Raw genomic sequence first — 16,826 nt, forward strand, 5'->3', positions numbered from 1 at the left:
GTGGGGATGGTAGTCTGCTTTAGAACCGGGGACGGCCTCACCACTGTTGGGTGCTTCGAAGGGCCAGCAAATTTTTTGCCCTTTCACAGCAAGTTGGCGTCTGGATCCCTCGCCACCTCCTCCTCTGTCGGAGGCTAGAGCCTCTTGTTGGCATCCACCAGATCCTCCATCTGCTTCTTGTATGCAAAGGAGGAGGTCTTCAAGGCTCTCGCCTCTGCCATCATCTTCTGGATGGTCTTGAAATTAGGCCTCAGGGGCATCTTCCTGTTAAAGTTATCTACAAAGAAAAAAGCAAATTATTACAAGCGTAAAGGGTCTAAAAAATTACTAAAGAGTATTCACTTCGGGAAATTTACCTTGAGAAGCCATCAGATCGTGCATCACGAAGTGAATGTTCTTCCTAATCAGCTGGTAGTATGACCTCTTCTTCGGAGGCAGTTGGTAGATGATGCAAATGATATCGAAGTCATCGGTGGATATCTCACATCGAGGAATAGTGCCTTCAAAAGCAAACAAATAGCAGTTACGATCCGAACCGAAGAAGAATAAACATAAATGCAAAGCAACAATACTCACTAAGTGTAGAATCTTCATGGAGACCATAAGAGGCGCCAGGGGGTCCCTCGCCATCGTGTCCTATCTCCCGATAGCCCAGCACCACGATCACTTCCACTCCTTAATGGAGCTTGACAGATCGAGTACGAAGAGAGTATGGGAACCCCATGAGGTCAGGTAATACCAGACCCTGGTCTTATCCCCCCTCCCCCCCTAGCCGCTACCTTGGGGATGTAGAGGGTCTGGAAGACAAAAAAAGGCATTTCTATCCCTAGTGACGCCTCTTTCCATAACATCCAGGAGCCCACCATTTGACTCCAGGAGTTCGGGTTCAATTGGGTCGGAGCTAAACCATAAGACCTAAGGACTAGGTGGAAGAAAGGATGGATTGGGAGCCTAAGGCAAGTCTTAAGAATCACTTCACTAATTGCCACGCACCTTGACCTAGGATAGCAGGCTCTCTCATCGGGTTCGGGTAGGATCAAATCTACACTGTCTGGAATCCCATATTCCGCCCTAAGTCTATCTAGGTCGACACTTTTTAGCTTAGAAAGGTAATCCGATGCCCCCAATGCACAGACATGTCTATTGGACTATCAGGCCTCTTCTAGATATTCTCCCCCCCAAATTATTGCTTCGGAAAGTTCAGAGAAGGTCGCCAAAATGGGCTCGTCCATTTGTACTAATTCCAGCCTCCTCCCTGACCTACCACTACTCTCAGAAGCCATTTTTTTAAGAAATGAATGATGTCAAATACTTACTGAAACTCACGAAACGGGGGTTCCACAGTTGGAAATGGTCAGGAAACACTGTAGAGTCGCCAAAAACTGGAGTTATCGTCGAAAAATGCTTGAAGAACGTCGAAAAATGCAAGAGTTTTGAGAGCAAATGGAGCTTCTGATTTCGCAAAAGAGAAAAACTCTCCAAACGCTCAAGTGCGCCTTTTATAGAGTGTCCCAGCTAATCTCCACCGTTGAATTCAAATGTAATCAATCTAGGCTGCCCGTCGCATCATCAATCTAGGCCGTTGAAATGAAACGCTAGATTTAATCTATGCCCAAGATCTAGCTGTGACCCTCACGCTCACGTAAAACGTGTTGCCTCGACACCATCAGACGTCTACATAAGTAGTCGCAGCAGCCTTTTCTGGGAATGGGTATCACACACAATTGTCGCCTTGGAAATATGCGACAGCTATCAAATCATTTAACGTTAGAAATGTTTGCCTCAGATCGAGCAGATGAGCTTCTCACTCAGTTTTACAAAGCTTAGACGCACCTAACATAAAGTCCCCTGTGGGTCATCGCCTCGGTAGATACGTTTCCTCCTAAGCTTTACAAAGTTTTAGTCATCTCCCAACGTGTCGTCCCCTGTAGGTCAGCGCACCGATGGTAGATGAGCTCCACACTCAGCTTTATAAAGCTTAGACGCACATGATGCGAAGTTTCCTGTGGGTCATCGCCTCGGTGGCTGCGTCCCCTCCTAAACTTTACAAAGCTTTAGCCACCTCCCAACACGTCGTCCCCTGTGGGTCAACACACCGGTGGCAGATGAGCTCCACACAGCTTTACAAAGCTTAGACACACCAGACGCGGAGTCCCCTGTGGGTCGTCGCCTCGGTAGCTACGTTCTCTCCTAAGCTTTACAAAGCTTTAGCCATCTCCCAACATGTCCTCCCCTGTGGGTCAGGGCACCGGTGGCAAATGAGCTCCTCACTTAGCTTTACAAAGCTTAGACGCACCTGACGCAGAGTCCCCTGTGGGTCATTGCCTCGGTAGCTACATCCCCCCTAAGCTTTACAAAGCTTTAGCCGTCTCCCAACCTACTGTCCTGTTGGCCAACACATCGATTACGGATAAGCTCCTTCCTTAAGCAGTAATGAAGCTTTAGTGCGTCTGTGGAAGATATGTCCCGACCTTCATCTCTTCGATGAACACAGAAAACCAACCCACAAGCTCTCACAAATCGCGGTTCCTTTCCCGAAGCAGGAATACCCGATAGGGAAAATAAGTACACCCATGATATAAATATTCATACTTCAACTTGGGGGGACCACTGTTACGCCTCTATCTGAACCACTTCGAAAAGTCTGCCACTGCATCATACAAGGTGTCCAACACCCATCCGAAGTGACTCCACCACTAATGTTGGCGAGCTGCTAACGCGCTGCGACGCACAAACAATTTTACTGAACCAACCGAAGCGTTCTTGCCTCTGACGCCGAAACGCAATGCACTCCTAAAATCTCTGTCAGAGGATCCGCCGCCAATTTCAGAAAGAGATCTGTGTCAAGATCCTTTTTGCCCCCAAGGTTTAATTGATTTGACGTCTCCATTAGCCTAGTTGATGTGACGTATCAACTTTATGTCAACTCAACTCGGGAAAAGTTATTACTCGCCCACTCTATAGACGCGGCTGATTAACGGCTATGAGCAAACGCCTCACACCGTCAGATGCATACACGTGTCCCACATCTAACGGTTCTCCTCAACTATAAATACTCAAGGTTTGGCAAGAGGCAAATGAATGAAACTCTTACAACTTAGCTCTCCATAACAAGTAAATATATATTCTCCTCTCCATCCATTTTGCACAACCTTGGCACTGTTCCGATCACCAGAAGCTAACTTGACCGTCGGAGTGTATGCAGCCGTCGCCACCCCCGCTGGTTCTGACCTTGCGTTGACTGTGCGCAGGGAGGATTACGTGGAGCAGTTATCGGTTGGCCACATGGAGGGTCCAATTCGCGAGGTCAACACTGTCTGTGAAGTTTTTATGGGCACTTTAACGAGACTCTTGTCGTGACTTATAATGCGGTGGCTTTGGTTTTTTGCATTTTTATCATGGGTGGTTTGGTTTTTCATGCATTTTGAGTAAATGGTGGTTTTTTCATGCATTTTCAATTTTCCTACTTTTGGTGGTTTGATTTTTCATGCATTTGGGTCGTATTTTGAGTAAATGGTCGATTTTATGCTTTTATGTTGGTTTATTTTAGTATTTTGGAGTGTATTTACTTTTTTTTTTTTTTAATTATGAAAAAGGATTGCATTTTTATTTAGTTGTAATTTATGAGTAAATGATGATTGTTGGTGTTATTTATTTTGTTAATGACGCATTAAAGAATATATTCTGCCTTGTAGATCACGCTAGTCTTCGATTTCATGGCACTTCAGCATCTAATTGTAGTTTAAGATTTCTGTATTCAGAAGCTCTGCCAATATATTTTTTCAATTTAATGTGCTTAATATAGACATTTGAATCAAGGTCCCTTGGTATTTACTGAAACTATTCTTATCTTTGATCACTTGATTGTTCTGATTGAGAAACGAAGAATAATAAATTGTGTCCATTGTCTTTGTAAGTTAGCCATAAACGTGCCTTTTTGACATTCATTAAATGTATATTCCATCTTCTTATTATTTGTCATCTCTACTGGTTTTGAAACCTATTATTTATCTGTAGACTGTAATGACAATTTTCAATTAGATATTATGCAGTTGCCGTCTGATTTGTTTCTTTCACCAGTTTATCTTTCTCTAAAAGTTCTTGACATTAAAATTTCAGTTTGATTAATTGGTAGCAGCTCTGTTTGTTCAAATGCATATCAATGCATGAATCATTTTTGGGCGGCTAATTAAGCGTCAAAGATATGTTTCTTTCATTCTTTTTCTGAAGATATAATTAGATGTCTTTTGAAAGATGTTACTTCTGACTAATCTTCGTACGGCCACCACTTGTTTTCAAAAATTTAAGGGGGGTCCCGATATTGCTGCTGTTTATTAAATTGTTATTTTTTTTATTTGCTATTGATGGCAATTAATTTCTTTTCCCTTGTTAGATTGAGCTTAATATTTTACCACCCTGCTGCTCTTTTTAGGGTGTATGCTCACTTGTTCCTCTTACCGTATTTATTGGTAGATATCTCCTAGCATTTATCAAGTTTTTCCTCTCGGTACCCATTCCTTTGGTTTTAGATGCATCAATCATGTCATCTTCAGGGCATTATATTGATAGTTTTATACTGAATAATTTATTCCTCCATTCTAAGTTATTTATTTTTTCGCCAACTATACCTATGTTTCAATCATCTGTTATCAATTGCATCTTGATGTGTTGTATATTCTTTTGTGCATCAGATGCTGTGATGGTTATGCGACTCCTCGGCTAGCTAAGATAATGGTAATATGTTTATTATGGTTTTTCTAACATTTTATTGAAGTTGAACATAAGTCTTATTTTCAACACGGAATCTACAGACTATGTTAAGAGCAAAACAGCTTGGTACGCTATCCCAGTCTGCCAGAACTTTTTTCCTAAGCGGGCCACGATGCAGTGCAGCAGATGGGAGTTCATGCACTTGCTCTGAAGATGAGACTTGTATTTCTAGGAGGCCTCTCAGAACAAATGTCCAACATTTGCAAGGATCATCGGCCTTAGTAACAAAAACTTCATTAGAAGTAGATTCACGGATTTCAACTGATGCAGGAAAAGTAGCAAATTCTATGGTGGGGAGTTCTCCACCACAAGTAGTACGGGTTTCCCACTCATTGGACAGAGGAAATTGCTTTAATTATGCACATGGTGTGGATGCAAAGGAAATGATGCATTTGTCACCTCCTATTACAGATCAAATTGTTAAAGCAGGTTTTGTGGCAGTTGGCGTTTTATCCGACTTGGTAAATAATAAGATTCCAGTTTTAGATGGAATGCTTAATACACCACCAAACTCTCTGGTTGAACGTTCAAAGCCCATTTCTAATATCAGATCAGTAAATGTGAAAACCTCTAGAAAAGATAAAATCCATGGAAAATCATCTGCTGAGTCATCTCATCTGCTGAGTCATCTGAGTCGAAATTTAACAATGTCTCTTATGGTACAAAAGGTAGAGCTGATAAATTGGATACAGACAAAGCGTTGAAGAATGTGCCAAGTAATGGATCAGGGAATTTTGTAGATTCCCATGGTATCTCCTTGGAGGCTCGTGAGAGGAAAAGGTCAATTCCTCAAAGATCAAGAGTTTATCCAAGCTGCTTTGTGGCTGATGTACAGCATTTAGAAAGGAAGTGTAATAGCAGCATGACAGCAGGGTTTTGCTAGGCCCAGAAGAGAGACGAAAGTAATAACAGAAGTCGCTCCGGTAGCGAAGAGATTTTTAAGTTCTAGTTATGTGGTTGAAAGTGTTTCTCGCATAATACAGAAGTTCAGATGGAGCCTGGCAACTAAAGAGGCTCTTGGAAATCTGAACTATTCAGTAGATGCCTTCCAAGCGAACCAAATTCTTAAGCAGCTACTTGATTATAACGTCGCTCTTGGTTTTTTCTACTGGTTGAAACAACAACCAGGATTCAAGCATGATGGACACACATACACTACCATGGTTGGTATCCTTGGCCGTGCAAGGCAGTTTGGGTCAATAAACAAGTTGCTCGATCAGATGGTCAGTGATGGATGTCTGCCAAATGTTGTTACATATAATCGTCTCATTTACAGTTATGGCAGAGCAAATTACTTGAATGAAGCGTTAGGTGTTTTTATCCCAATGCAAAAATCAGGATGTGAACCTGACCGTGTAACCTATTGTACGCTGATTGACATCCATGCAAAAGCTGGGTATCTTGATGTTTCCATGGATATGTATCAGCGGATGCAGGAAGCTGGACTTTCTCCTGATACTTTCACTTACAGTGTAATCATTAATTGCCTTGGGAAAGCTGGCCACTTGGCTGCAGCTGACAAGCTATTTTGCGAGATGGTTAACCATGGTGCGTACCTAACCTGGTGACTTACAACGTTATGATTGCTCTGCAAGCAAAGGCTAGGAACTACCAGAGTGCTCTGCAGCTATATCGTGACATGAAGAACACTGGATTTGAGCCTGACAACGTAACTTATAGTGTAGTTATGGAGGTTCTTGGTCATTGCGGCTATCTTGATGAAGCTGAGGCAGTTTTCATGGAGATGAAGAGAAAAAACTGGGTTCCTGATGAGCCAGTTTATGGTCTTCTGGTCGACCTTTGGGGAAAGGCAGGGAATGTGGATGAAGCTTGGGAATGGTATCAAGCCATGCTTAATGTAGATTTACGCCCGAATGTTCGTACATGTAATTCTCTTCTTAGTGCTTTCCTGAGGGTACACCGTCTATCTGATGCATATAACTTGCTACGGAGCATGCACAGTTTGGGTCTTAATCCTTTTTTGCAAACTTACACATTGCTTCTTGGTTGTTGCACAGACGCCCACACATCGTTCGACATGTCATTTTGTTGTGAGCTTATGACAGTCACTGGCCACCCAGTGCATACATTTTTACTGTCTATGCCTACTCCACGACCTGATGGGCAGAATGTGAGGGATCATGTAAGCAACTTCTTGGATATGATGCACAGTAAAGATAGAGAAAGTAAGAGGGGACTCGTGGATGCAATTATTAATTTTTTCCATAAGTCGGGGCTGAAGGAGGTAGCTGGATGTGTTTGGGAGGTGGCAGCACAGAAGAACGTCTATCCAGATGCGGTCAGAGAGAAAAGCTCGTGTAGGCTTATAGACCTGCATGTTATGTCAGACGGAACTGCTGTAACTGCATTATCAAGAACACTGGCATGGTTTCGTAGACAAATGCTTGCCACAGGAACTGGGCCAAACCGCATTAATATTTGTTGGGAAAACGACCTCCCAAGATTGCCCAAGAAATAAAACTTGACAATGTGAAAAATCTCAAATCACTTCAAGAACAAGAAAATGGGGAAGAAATGATTTTCAATGTATATTGAAAGAACAATGTATTTGGATTACTTGAACAAGCATCAAGTTAATCCCCAATAAAGAAAATAACTTTGAATTTATACCCAAGATGAACAACCTCAATCTTTTAAAATTCTATCCAAACTTTCTCCCTTTTTCTCTCTAAAAACGGGCTCTAGGTCTTGTTACGAATGAAAGGGCAAAAAATTGGAAATATAAATAGGTATCGGGGCGCTTAGGCGCCCAAGAGTGGCTATTTGTTAACTAATATTTTGAGAGCAAATACTATTATGCCACGTGGCTATTTGTTAACTAAATTCAAATAATATCAACTGACTGCAATGTAGTTATTCTTCCCGCCTCCTATGTATACAACTCGATGATATATCTCTGTACATTCATGCGTACATCCAATTTCAATAGCTGTAACAAGAAATTAATATGGGGCGCAAGAAGCGAAACATTGCTTCTGGCTCAAAATCCTCCAAGCCGCCGGCGGCGTCTTCTACAACCGCCGCCGCCGCCGACTGTAACGCAATTAAGCTCGAGTGCGAGAGAGCACTCACTGTTCTGCGCGAAGGGAACCACACGAAAGCCCTAAAGATGATGAAGGATTTGTGCTCTAAACACGAGAATTCTCCTTTCTTGGCCTTTATTCACCATGTCCTTGGGGATGTTTGTGTCAAGATAACCTCGAATATCACTGAACCGAATGCCAAACAGCGGCATCTGAAGAACGCTGTAGAGAGCGCAAGGAAGTCTGTGATGTTGTCCCCGAATTCTATTGAGTTTTCTCGTTTCTATGCGAATTTGTTGTTTGAGACAGCTAATGAGGGGAAGGAGTATGAGGAGGTGCTGCAACAGTGTGAGAGGGCTTTGGCAATTGAAAACCCCACGGACCCAGCCAAGGAGACTCTACAGGAGGAGAACTTTCATAGCATTTCCTCGGTTGAAGATCGAGTTGCCCATGTCCAAAATGAGTTACGGTCTTTGATTGAGAAGTCTAACGTCGCATCTGTTTCGTCTGGGATGAAGAATCTGGGCTGTGAAGAGGAGAAGTTTGGGTCTATTCCAATGGAATTCAGATCGGTAAAGAAGGCAAATAAGACTCCTGAGGAACGTAGGAAGGTGATAGAAGTGAGAGTGACTGCCGCTCGGATTCTGCAGCATAAGTTTGAGTCTCCTCAATGTAGTAATATTGATAGTAATGAGGGGTTGGATTATAGTTCAGGGAAGGTGCAGGTAGTGGGAGAAAGAAGGAAAAGTGGGAATATGAGGAGAAACATTTCTTCCATTGAGATAAGGGACCGGGTTCGGTCTTATTGGAACTCAATGGATTTGGATTCAAAAAAAGAGTTGCTTAGAGTTAGAATTTCAGATCTCAAGGCACATATTAGTTTGTTAAAGGAAGATTCAGTAAGTGTGTTGCTTGATGAAGCTCTATCTTTTGGGAAAGAGAATAAGGTATGGAAGTTTTGGCTGTGCTATCGATGCAATAAAAAATATGCAGATGCAGATGCACACGGGCAGCATACCATTCAGGAGCATATGGGAACTTTGTTACGGGAATTTCAGTTGATTATACCCAATAGAGTGGAGAATGAGTGGGCTGAGATGCTTCTTAATTGTTCTTGGAAACCATTAGATTTAGATGCTGCAATCTAGATGCTTAAAGAAGGGTCAAAATTGGGCGATTCATCACCTGGAAAAAACAAAGATGATTCGTCACCTGGAAAAAAGCAATTGGGTTAGGAAAATCAAGCCCATAAGAAAAGTTTACTTTGTAAAAGATGGCCTTCGACTGATGACTCATACTGTGCATTGCTTCTGGAAAAAATCCATGCCAAATTTCAGCGGCTTATCCATCACAACTATCTTGCCTCAAGTAGTCTAGGCCAGATTATACACTATGCAGTTGAGGTGCTGCATCGTCTTCCTGATTGTTCTCATCTTCTTAACTCCGGTATGGACCAAACACCTCTGTGTATCTGCTTTCTGGGTGCTCCCGATCTTAAAAAAATCCTGCTTTTTTTGCTTAAAATTGAGAGGGAAATTTTGCAGTCTGAAGAAAGGAATTTCATGGATGATTCGACCAGTGGGACTCAGATTGTTAACACTACGGAGAAGATAACTTTTACTCAAAATGATTTAGTGTTGGAGCTTGATGATGGTTTCCTTCGCTGCAAGCTCAATTCTTCATTGTTTGATGATGATTCTAGTTCAGCAACTTCATTGCGCATCTGCTATGAGAATGACGATGCCATACTGGATTCAGATGCACTAATGTCCTGGATATTTACAGGACCCTCAATTGGGGAACTACTGGTATCCTGGACATTTGCAAGGGAAGAGAAAGCACAACAAGGTAAGGAAATTCTTGAGTTACGAGAGAAGAAATTCAACGACCTACAGAGCTTGTGTCAGAGAAAATATGATCATTTAAATTACCTTAAGGCAATGAGTGATGTGAAAAGTCTCTGTTGTGAAGAGAACTTTAAAAGAGAGCACGTTGTAGATTCTGTCCCCCAAAGATATGACTCTGTCCTGAGGAAGCGGCTAGAAGATCTCACTGGAAGTGGCAATACAATTACGGTTATAAAAAATGGGTATGAGCGTGCTGCTATAGAAAATGTTTTAAAGGATGCAGAATCTGATGATGACTCCTCCATTATACATGCAATGCAGAGAAAGAAGCACGATGTGTCTTTGGAGGTTGGTGTGCCAGTTTTACTTTTTGTCTTTTCATTATTAAGACCAAACTATGTGTACACTTTTGTTGCTTTATCTCACTGTTCTATTAGTACAGCTCTGTAAAGTTGATGCAAGGATGCTGCTTGACCCTGCATCTGCCTATGATTTCAGATCAATCTTGGTGCCTCTAGTGAAATCATATTTGCAGGTAGTATCTGGCATTCGGTGTTTTTGCACACACCCCCTCAACCTTTTTGTATCGTTTCCAGATGAACTAGAGGTTCTTTTGTTCACCTTTTTTCAGGCACATTTGGAGGATCTGACAGAGAAAGAGGCCACAAAGAAATCTGATGCTGCCAGTGAAGCACTTTTAGCGGAACTTGCTTTTGATTCTGAACATGTTTTTAGTAATTCAGGACATATGCGTAAGAGGATGAAGGATAAGAAAAAAAGCAAGGAGAAAAGGAAAAACAAGGATTCAAAGGTTTGAAATGCATGATGATATCTGTTGGTTACTTATCATAAATAAGAACTGTAGGGTGCACGGCTATGATTTACTTCTTTCCGCTCTAACTATTATTTTCGCAGGCCACTGGTGGCAATGAGCTGGTCATGATTCATGATCGGACATCTGAAGAGATGTATATCTCTTTTTTACCAGAAACCCTATTCATGTGCATGTTCTTCATGTATTTCATCTAAATGCATTTGAATAATTTGTTGTATGCTATTTCTTATATCACAACAGATCACATATAAGTCCTCCAGATGGGGATGATCCTAATGCTGCGATTGCTTTTGCTGGGACTGGTGTTGATTTAAGACAACAGGATATGTATGGCCCTGGTCTGAAAAATGAAGTTGGTGAATATAATTGCTTTCTCAACGTGATAATACAGGTGGAATTAGAGAGGACACTTTTCGTTGTTGTTTCCTAATAGTTATCTTTCTCTGATTATTCTTTTTCTTGGTAATAATTTTCCTTGGGCCTGAGAGGCCCTTAAGCTTTTAACTTCATTCATTCGAAAGGTTGATCATTGATTCTTTATTGTAATTCAGTCCTTGTGGCACTTACAACGGTTTCAAGATGAATTTTTGAGATCAACATCTGGACATGTTCATGTTGGTGTTCCTTGTGTCATTTGTGGTTTATGTGATATCTTCATTTCTCTGAGAACACCACCTATTGCTACTTGAAGAGAAGCTGTTGCTCCTACATCTTTGAGGATTGCTCTGAGCAACCTGTATCCTGATAGTAATTTCTTCCAGGAGGTAAATTACGCAATTTCTACATTGGATTTTTATTCATTTTATTACAATACATATTTCTTCATCTCCTCGACATCTTTTGATCCTATTTTTTTCTAGATTCCTGAATAATATTCCTACAAATCTGCAGGGACAGATGAATGATGCTTCAGAAGTGCTGAGGGTAATATTTGATTGCCTTCATCAGTCATTCCCTTTCGCACCACCACCTGTCCTACGGTTTGGCTCATTTAAATGCACGGGGTTATCTTGTATTGCACATTCTCTTTTTGGAATGGAAATATTTGAAAGAATGAAGTGTGACAGTTGCAGTTTGGAGTCCAGACATCTAAATTACAAATCATTTTTTCATAATATCAATGCCAGCTCTCTCAGAACAATGAAGGCATGTTTTCTTGGATGATATATTATCTAACAAAGGTTCTACTCCTGGCGGTAGATAAAATTTGGAATTTCAAGACAATATGTGCTTGATTCTTGAAATGTAGTGCTAAAAAGTAAGTCTTTTCCACTATAGGTCATGTACCCAGAAAATTCATTTGATGAGCTTTTAAACCTGATTGAGATGAATCAGCAGTTAGCTTGTGATCCAGAGGCTGGCTGCTGTGGTAAGCTCAACTACATTCACCCTGTTCTCTCAGCTCAACCTCATGTTTTTGTGCCTGGTAAACTTTCCATTTCATTTAATTCTTTACCAACTCATTTCTTTAGCTGAAAGTAGTAATATACTTGGATTGTGTGAGATGCTTAACGTAGTGCATTTTTTTATTTTTTATTTTTATTTTTTCATTCTTATAGTTCTGGGTTGGCAGAATACTTGTGAAAGCGTTGATAACATAACAGCAACATTAGCAGCCTTATCTACTAAGATTGATATCAGTGTGCTTTATCATTGGGGTCTTGACCAAAAAGGCACACATTGCTTGGTTTCCATGGTATGCTCTAGTCTTTTTCTGCATAGTTTCTATTTTCTATATTTTACTTTTGCACGACTTTCTAGTGCCGTGGGGGCTTTCTTCTTGTGCATTAGACATATCATCTTAAGCAGTCTATTGGTTTGATCTGAATCATAGAAGGAAAAATTGTATATGAGAGCATAACTATCCTGGTAGGCATACTGGTATTCCTGATAGCACAAGGACATCAATTTGTAGTTTTTTTGTTTTTGTGAACTCCCGTAATTATCCTAATTGCAAATAAATTATCAATGGCCTGGTTGTACAAATATTGGGGACTAGCCCCTCGTCATTTGCTTTAGTTAGCTTCACAATTATGGGGTGTCTCTCACATTTTATAAATCAAACCATCCGATGGTTTCTCCTGTTTCCCTTCTTTGTTCAGAGTCACAAGAAGATGGTTAGGAACTAGTAAAAGTTTCAATTTGAGTTAGTGTCACCTTGTGAACCTTTTATCCTTCATCCACTAATTGCCGCTTTCTAGGGGACACATTTTAACTCAGCATGCATTTTATGATCGCATACTTTATAGTGTCTTTTTTATTTATTCAGGCCAGTCTAACATCATGTTTTATCTTTAGTCTAACGCAAACACTAAGAATATTGACTATTTAGAGTAACATGGTTCTCTACCTATATGCCATCTTATTTTTGCACTTACTTGCCCGATTCTTTTTCTCCTTTCAACTTTTGTCATATATAGGTCTGCTTTTATGGGCAGCACTATTGTTGTTTTGCCTACAAGCATGAATATGAACAGTGGATCATGTATGACGACGAAACTGTAGAGGTAAAATTCCCTTCCATTGCCATGTAATTCCTTCTTTTTCTTGTTTGTCGTTTAAATATAATTGGTATGTGATGACTAGGAAATTGGAGGCTGGAATGATGTTCGTACCATGTGTGAAAGAGGACACCTGCAACCCCAGGTCCTCTTTTTTGAAGCTATAAGCTAATACTTAAAAACAGAGTTGAATTGTCATCCGAAGATATGCAGTCGAGCACCAGCAGTTTGAACTCATTGACGTGATATCTGGCTTCGCAGGTTTTTTGGTTAAATTGCAACTGAACATTCTGATGTTATAATGTTGTTGTGAAGGCTAGAGTTGCATATAAAGTTGGGAGTTTTGTCGTATAATGAAGAGAAATAGGAGCAATTACGAGTAACGAAGGAGTGAAGTTTGTAAATTGGTTTGACCGAATATACGAAAAGTATGAGCACCTATTGTTGATGGATACGAAATTTGTATGCAAGAAATTCTTGTAATTGGACATCCGATTTTTATTGATTTTTTGGATGATAGATAGTTGTCTATAAAATGAATTTCGACCCTTATCTGTTGTTAATAGGGATTATATTTGTTGACGTTAAAATTAGCAAGGATAACTTTGAACCAACTTTAAGAAAAAAAGGCGATTTATGCTTGAAAAAGACCACAAAAATGTCATTTTTTGTGTGTTTATGCCATAAGTCGTTATCTGAATTCACTTGCATTTTACAAGGTTTATTCAACTATTTATAGATAGTTTCAGTCGAAATTACATTAAATCAGTCAAATCAGCAATAGTGCCGAGCTCAGAACTCGGGTCGCCAAATTCTCCTATGATTGGTCGATGAGGTCGGTGATCATGTGTCAATATATTACCCAGGTAATGATGACCTATAAGGGCTGGAGTTCGAGGACTTGTAATTGGTTGTTCTAGGCGGCGATGATGTTACCTGCGGCAAGTGTATCTGATTGATAAGGTGATGTGACAAGGGGTAATCATGATGTTTTCCTGAGATAACGACGGGTTGTCCGACCTGGGAGTATGGGCCGAACTTACATTTAACTGAGGTGGGATTAGCAAACTATTTTTATTAGGTCGGAGTTCGAATGTCACAGTTACCCCCCAGGTCAACTCTACCGTAGGGGGGCTGACCTCAGTGATGCTTTCTCCAAGAAGGGCATTTATTGCTGTGACAAGTGTCATCTTTTGAGGTGGATAAGCTGTACGCCATTTATAACTAGCTTCCTCAGCAAGCTTGGCCAAGCTGTTGATTTTTTCCCTCCATTTCTGGATGAACTGTTCAGATCGCGCCCTCTCAACTTCTCTTTCTTTAAATTCATTTTTGGTTAGTCATTTCTCCTCCTATTTCGCTGGTTTTACTTTCTCAAATATTTGGGCAATTTTCTGAGTTCGTATTTGAGTGAGGTCGTTTTCCCAGTTCATTTCCCAGGTATTCTTCAGTTCTTATCTGCTTCCTCCTTTCAGTTTATGCTTTGTTTTCTAGTTTATACATGAGTTCGAATGAGTCTAGAGTTCATTCCTAGGGCAACCAACAGGAACAGTCAATCTCCTTCTCGATGAATTCGTCTTCTAGTTGTAGGGAAGTTTTTATCCCTGTTCCTATTTCCATAATTAACCCGATCGACTTAGGGCATCCTGTTATGGACTTAGGATGTGAGGGTTCCAAGGGAGCCTATAGATCCGGTAAGGATGTTGAGGAGAGTAATTCTGGGGAGTGGGGGCAAGTTCTTATAGGTCGGTTGTGACATGGGATTTGTTAGCCAGCTGGCGAGATAAATACGCCATCTTTAGTTTAGTAGTGATGATAATACCAGAACCATCTGACTGGGTTGACACTCCTCCTGAGGGATGTGTTGCTCTGCTCTCGGCAATCCTTCAGGCCGGCCTTAGGCTTCCCTTTCCTAGGGCGATTCGTAAATTCCTTTCTTCTTGGGGCATAGCTCCTAACGGGTGGCAAACTTTAATAGCCACCCTTATTCTGTGGAACCAAATGGGGAATCCCGAGCTAAGTGTCCAGCAGTTCGATTCTCTTTTTACTTTTAAAGAGGATGGGAAGAACTTAAGTTGGTGGTACACAAGCGTTAGGCCTAGGACGGGAGGTTCTCTGGTGTTAGACACCCCTTCCTCAATTAAAAAGTGGAAGGAAGAGTGGTTTTATGTATCAGGGGAGTGGCAGTTTCATTCTGCCGAGGTGAATAGGGAGGACGTGGTTCCCGGGCTCTATCATTCTTTATGTAAGTGTCTTTTTGGGTTTTAATCTTTTAGCAAGGCATATGTTGACGAAATACTGACCTCGGTATTTTTCCTCTGTGCAGATTACAAGAAGGAGATGTTAACCAAAGATACACAGAGGCAAGCTGAGGTAATAAGATCATTACCTAAAAAGCAAAGGTCCTGTAAGTTTGTGATCTCAGATTCGAAATTATATCGGGCCGGTTTGTTGCAAGTACGAGCTTCAAGTTCAACTCCATCCAGTTCAGGTACTATTTTGACCTTTATTCGCGGTTGTGGCTTCTTTATGTATATACATGTTTATTGAGCGTTTCACTATTTTCTCACATCATCAGGACGAGATGCGGGGCTACAATGTAGCAAAGGCGACGGCTGCAGCCAAAGGAAAGAAGAGAGAAGTCCCAGAACGGTTGGAGAGCCGTTCTGAAGAGGTGAAGGAGGAGGATCCATTGAAGAGGAACCGATCTGCGCCCCCGGCAGCATTGAGAATTCCTGAGGCAGTGCCTTTGCTGAGCCCTACCCCGCTGTCTCCTTCTTTGCCTTCCCCAGCTGGCCCTTTTGCTGTTGGGACCAGTTTTGCGAACTTACAGGATCGGTGCCCAGATTTACAGAGGCCGAGTTGGGAAAGTTTGGTGGGATACAGACCATAAATATTTTTAGATTATCTCCGAGCTCCTTCTCCTTCCAGGGGAATGACTGCCATGCTCACTTCACCTTTGAGGGAGTCGGCCAATCTGCTTACCCGGAGCTGGGGTGAGAGAGAGCAGTGCTATCTGAATGAGATGCACATTGGTGAGGCCTTGGTCACTGCTCAACTCCATGGTCACCGATCAGTTTTATATATGATGGCAGTGGCGGATAAGGTATACCTCTTACTTGATTTTTGATCAATTTTATAATTGTTTTAATGACTTACTTGATTTTTGATTTTTGAAAAACAGGTGAAGTCCGAGCTGGACAAACTCATAGAAGCAAAGGATCAAGCCTTCAATCTTTATAACAGCATGGAGGCTGAAAAGCCCCAATTCGCTCTAAGGGAGGAGTATGAAGAAAAGCTGAATCAAATGGGGATCGAGCTAAACTCTAGGCTCGATGTCGAGGAGAGATTGATGGGGGAGATCAAGACATTGAGGGCCTCGAAGGAAGAGGCCAGAGCTCGGTAGAAGAGGAGCGCGACAAAGTCAGAGAGGCCATCCAGAAGGTACAAGAGGCCAGCGAAAGGGCAAGGCAGGCCACCAAAAGGGCTGAAGAGGCTGACAGAGCGATGGAGGCCTGGAAGGAGTCCTCCGAGTTTGACATCGTAGCCCAGGGTGTCTATGTGGTAGCCCTGGAGGAGTTAGTGGGGGCACATCAGGAAGGAAAGGTCTGATATTGATGTGGCCTTTCTGGATGAGGCACTGAAGGGGCAGAAGGAGGGGTTGCGGAGGTTGTCTGAGTCTGCTGGAGTCCGGGTATTACCGACAGCTCAGGATATTGAAGATTCTACCCCAGCCCCCCAAGACCCTTAGTCGGTTAAAAACATTGTTTCTTGGTATTTAGTTTTGGACTATGTTTTTGGCTTTATGAGTGAACTTTGTTTTAAATTTTTA

General features: G+C 41.6%; 2 pseudogenes; both read left to right on the top strand.

Moving 5' to 3' along the window:
* The first annotated feature begins 4,814 nt into the window (after positions 1-4,814).
* LOC111371854 lies at positions 4,815-7,249 on the top strand (annotated as a pseudogene).
* Positions 7,250-7,738: 489 nt separating this feature from the next.
* On the top strand, positions 7,739-13,330 carry LOC111371855 (annotated as a pseudogene).
* The last annotated feature ends 3,496 nt before the right edge of the window (positions 13,331-16,826 follow it).

The sequence above is a fragment of the Olea europaea genome, chromosome 22, assembly GCF_002742605.1.
Source record: "Olea europaea var. sylvestris chromosome 22, O_europaea_v1, whole genome shotgun sequence".
NCBI classification, from domain to species: domain Eukaryota; kingdom Viridiplantae; phylum Streptophyta; class Magnoliopsida; order Lamiales; family Oleaceae; genus Olea; species Olea europaea.